Here is a 5,614-nt window from a genome sequence, read left to right as displayed (position 1 = left end):
TTTTTATTATTTTTTAAAATCCTATATTTTATTTTACTTTTTATAATTTCATTATAATATTAAATATATATACATATAATGAAATATATTAGTATATTATATTTCAGCTTGATTAGGATTTTTCGTATACCGATCCAAATTGTTCAGAAAATTCAAAATTTATAAAATACTTAATCCGAACCAAGTTTTAAATTTTGTTTTGATTCGAATCGAATTTTTAAATTTCAAATATTTTACTCACCTCTATTTAAAACTGTTTGGTGTGTTTAATGTTACTTTAGAGGAAAAGAGAGGGGAGGGAGGGTAGTTAATTTCTTTAGATTTTTATTCTTTCTCCAATTTGGGGGAATTTTGAAAGGAGGGATTTTATCAAAAACATTTTTTTTAAAAAAAATAAAATTCCTATTATACCCTTTTAACATGTTATTAATTTTTTTTAATATTTTTAAATGTTAATATTTATTTCTTTTATTTTTAATTATCGAATAAATATTAATGTTTATTTTGCAAATATCTAAATGACATTATATATTTTAAAATATTTTAAATTAAAATTTACAATAAATTTAGTTATAATATTTTCAAAAAATAATATATAAAATTATATATTTTTTTTTAGAAAAAAGAAATTTTTAAATTAATTTATTTTTAAATAATTGTATTTAATTTTAATAATTGAGTTTATCAAATAAATATATTTTAAAAAATTAACATAAATTATTAGATTAATTTTTATAATTTATTTAGTTTATATAAATTTGTTTTTATATTTGTATATAAAATTATTATTTTCCTGTATTTTGATTTTAATAAATACTTACGTTATCTAAAAAAAATCATAATAATTTAATTCAAATATATATTTTTTAAACACTTTTAAATAATTTTAATCGAACTTATTTTATAATTAAGTATGTATTTTCATTAATTCAATTCAAATGATTTGATTTAGTTTAATAATTAATTTAACTTATATAAGTAGATTTGAATTCGACACCACAAGATAAGCCTTGTGTTTATTATATACTTAATTTATATGGTTTTTTGTTATCTTGTAACTATTTATAAGTAAAAATTATGGTTTATCTGTATTGGTTTTAATAAATATCTATTATGATACTTTGTAATGTAATTTTTGTTTTATTATATTAGACAAATAAATTTTGTGTCATACTTTATGAATAAATTAATCAAATTTTATTAAAATCATTTTATTTTCCTTTCCCTCTCTTCTTAAAAAAAAAATGCAAACACAGACTCTCCCCTCATTTGAACCAAACAGACCCTAAAGTAAATATCGTATTATTTTATTGTATGATTATATAATTCATTAAAATAATACTATGTATTATAATCCTATTTTACATACTAAACAGACCCTAATTAAAGATAATTAATCATACTTAAATGGATGAATTAATTTATCTAAAATAATATTTATACTAAAAGTTGTTATTATCTCATCAAGTAAAATAAACATGCATTACCAAAAAAATGTCATTTTATAACGGTCAAATATTCATAACTAAAACCCATTTTTCGTGCAAAAAAGCTTTTTATGTCAACTTTGTTACGGATTATGACCGCTACGAAAAATCGCGCTACAAAAAGTTTGTGCTGCAACAAAATCCGTAACAAATATTTGGTGGTTAACTCTCAAAATAAGCACGTGTTAATTACATTTTTTACGTTTTTTGGTATGTAACAAAAACATCAATCATGTTTTTGAATCAACAAATATCCGACACAAATAATGCGGAACAAAAGTTGAATATTGTCAGAAAAATATTTGTAACGACATATGTCCAAATCAAAAAATGCGTTACAAATGTCTAATCTTGTCAGAAAATTTCTTGTTACAAGATTTGTCCGTAACAACAATACATTACAAAAGGACTGCCCCCTAACAAATAAGTTGTTTGTTACGAAGTTACTCCGCAACAAAAAGTCATGACAAAAGTCAGGCAACCATACATTACCATTTGTACCGACCACTGTCCGTAACTAAAAATACGCTACAAAAAACGTCCCTGTATGGCATAGTAGTTTTGTTGCCATAAATAAATTCCATTTGTCTATATTATTAATCTGCGAGACAAATAATTTAAAACTTAATCTTATCATAATTATTTCCAAATCCATCAAAATACTACACATGGTCATCAATACAATGATGTTCATAGTCCAGCCAAAAATAAAATATTAGTCGTCAACGGTGCTAACAAAACATCCCAACAAAACACCAATTCGTACACCAACATAACAACCTACTAAATAACGATACGAAAAACCAAAAAGTAAACATAAATAGATAAATCTGATATCATACAGAAGTACGATCTTAAGGGCAACTCATAAACACTACTATGAATGACCCAGCTAGTCGAGTGCAGACTCATGGAGGCTGCAATCACGGGCGGCGAACCAACTGCAATGTGTTTTTAATAATATATAAGCATTTAATACAGAAATTGAAGTAATTTAATTTCCAAAAGATTAAAGTAAATAAAAAATTGCGTACATCCTGGTAAATCCACTCGATATTATCTCCGTCGAGTACATCACCGAGAATTTTCGCTCCAGCATTAGTTGGGAGGATAAGTGCGGTCTCCGGGACCATTACAGCTATAGCATACACCTTAACAATGGCTAGGGTATCACCTATATAAATAGGTTAAACGAGTGCTAGTTACGAGGAATGTCTCCCTCTGTAAACGTTATGGATGAATATAATAAAATAAAACTTACGTTTTAGCTTTGATCTAAGGACCCTATCTTAAATACAAGTATAGTAACAAATAAACTCAAAAAGCACTAATAAAATAGGCTGACCCCTGAACATTATGAAAATAAATAACACAACATGGACCATAGGGGCCAACTCCCCTTACACATATACTAATATTTATAAATCACCACGATCATAGATCGGCAATCCTTCAGTAAAAGAAACGAACATAGCTCTCCAATAGAAACAAATTAACCACCAATCAAGCCCTACAAATAACGTTCGACCATACAACTATGTTAAACCCAAATAGATATGCCCTAGAACAATATACCAGATGCTAGATATAACAATCTTACACATGATCCATTTTATGTCCATTTCATGGTGTACAACTACACAATCAGAATTCATAAAACACAATAATCACTTTCAAAATAAAAACTCGGTTTGAAAATGGATGAGAATATGTTATACAAAATCATGCAAAACTAGCAATAGAAAGTACATAATAAGAAGATGGTTCTCAGTTTATGGATGGGATTGTTCAAAACTCGGATAAGAATTCAATACTCTATAAACAACCTAACAAATATAACCGACTAATACAACTGTCGTAGCTTTAAAATCTTAAAGTGTCAATATAACAAATGTTGTGTAAGTAAAATCGCATTCACTTCATTCCAAAATCCATACTACAATCCCTGAAATGTATTATACATCAAGAGAAAAACGTTGAAAGTTTGAAGAAATTACATTTCAAAACATAAGTTTGATTTTCACCAACATATCTAAAATAAAAGATAGCATATTTTGGCAAGATCTAAACTGGATAGTAAGAGATTATAACTCCCAATACTATCTCCGGCCATAAAAATGTATATAAAATACATGAAAGCTTGAATATGCTCAGTTTTAGAAGTACTGCATAATGTAGACAATTATCACAGTCATGGCAGAATAATGTTGCTCTCCTGTGAGAATAGGGAACACAACTGTGCATCTATGATTTTTTCGCCCATTTCTCAATCTTTTGTGTCAATATCACATCACAGTTTTTTTGTGTTAACTTATTTTGTCCAAAAACATCTCACCCAACAATATTTTTATATTTTCAAATAAAAAGCGTTAAACACACAAAAAGGAAAAGAAAAAGAAAACCTCCGTAGTTTGACTTCTTTTTTTTCCATTCCATTTACATATTTCCAGCATTTAACAAGTAGATTCAAAAAGAATACTGGAAATGCAATATCAGGATAATTAAGGTTGTCCCAGGGAAATAAAAAAGCGAAAAAGAAAGCCTTATGGGAATAAAAAGTAGAAACTCAATAATGAGAATATTACCTTAATAACAATATTATTTGCTACAACCCCAATCAAGAAAGGGCCAGCCGGGCAGAGCAAACCACAGAAAGAGAAAATATCTGCTTACCAAAATGTTAGCATCATTGTTAGAAATTGGAAATAGGAAAATGTAAGATTTGCAACAAAACAGTCTACTGTAATAACCATGGAGTAATAAAGGCTTAGTGTTGTTAACCAACATAGTGTGTATATATATATATCACCAACAACAATATATATACATAATCCACATAACCAAAGAAAAAATCATTATTTCAAAGTGATTGAAGACTGGTACACATAGATTGAGATTGAATGAAGTAGGTGGAAAAGAGAAAAAGAACAATAAATGTAACAACAACCAGACTCGGGACAAAAGTAAATGGAAGACTGAAAGTAAAACAAAATTTGCAGAAAAAATTGGTTAAAGGGGGAAGTGTCAAAACTGTTTCTCGTCTTCTATTTTTCTTTCACTTTCAGAAGAAACTCAAAGACGACTTATCCATCATCGACTCTCGAGCTTAAGGTTTTTAGTAATTCCTATACAAACCGGAGAGTAATGACACATATGCCATGCCTAAAGACATCATTTTAAACAACACCCAGATGCAATGTTTTGTAAACTTCATTTTATGAAAACAGAGTTGATAAAACTTTAAAAGAACAATAAATTAGAATCTCCAGTCACATAATACATTACCTAATATACGATCTTCAAACAGTTATAAGTCCACCTCTGCAGCACCTCGTTGTTCAATAACTTAATCCTACAAATGAAAGTTGATGAAATGAGTATTATTCAACCATGAAAAAGTGAATTTCAGAAAACACATCCATACTGGGTATTTACCCAAGACAAATTATAAAAAAAAAAACTCGTTATTTACCCAGTAAAAATATGAAATAATTTGTACAAGAAGATTATCCAAAACCCTAGAACACTAAAGAAACTAAAAATCAATTTTCATAGCTTCAAAATAGAATGCCCTAGGTTTTAACTCACCGTTCGATTTCGTGAGAACTATAATGCGGCGAGGAAGATTTACGCTGGCCATAACTCAGAGAACACGAGCGTCAAACCAGCGACGGTAGATCAGAGTGAAGTGTAGAGAAGATCTTCATATGTGTGTGGATCGGGAGGCGATTTGGGGGAAAAGGAAAATGAGAGCGTGTGTATGTATGGAATTGTACAGAAATTGGAAAGTGTTAATATATGTTGGGAAAGAAGAGAAAGTGTTAACACGCTTTTTATCATTTTTCTTTTTAAATTATTATATATTTTTAAAATATTTTATAAATATATTTTTTAAGTGGTTAATATATGTTGAGAAAATGAAGAAAGTGTTAACACGATTTCTATTTTTGATTAACTTTTTAATTATTATTTTTTAAAAATAATTTTATATAGATTGTTTTTTTTTTAAATATTTATAATTATAATATTGATTTTTTTTTTTACGGTTTTATATACATGACAAATACATACAGGAACCCATGTCATTATAATTGTAGTTGTTGCGGATAAACTATCGAAACCATTAA

The 5,614-nt window shown here is 27.7% G+C and overlaps 1 long non-coding RNA gene across 1 annotated transcript; it reads right to left on the bottom strand.

Moving 5' to 3' along the window:
* Positions 1-2,149: 2,149 nt before the first annotated feature.
* Positions 2,150-5,238, bottom strand: LOC127256739 (uncharacterized). Its single transcript, XR_007839899.1, has 5 exons — positions 5,076-5,238; positions 4,773-4,839; positions 4,073-4,152; positions 2,522-2,661; positions 2,150-2,428 (listed from the first exon to the last, which is right to left on the bottom strand). It is a non-coding gene; the product is annotated as an uncharacterized LOC127256739 (long non-coding RNA).
* Between the last annotated feature and the right edge of the window lie 376 nt (positions 5,239-5,614).

This window comes from Andrographis paniculata, unplaced genomic scaffold (assembly GCF_009805555.1).
Source record: "Andrographis paniculata isolate CXL003 unplaced genomic scaffold, ASM980555v1 Contig56END, whole genome shotgun sequence".
NCBI classification, from domain to species: Eukaryota; Viridiplantae; Streptophyta; class Magnoliopsida; order Lamiales; family Acanthaceae; genus Andrographis; species Andrographis paniculata.
This window is presented reverse-complemented; position numbering and strand designations above follow the sequence as displayed.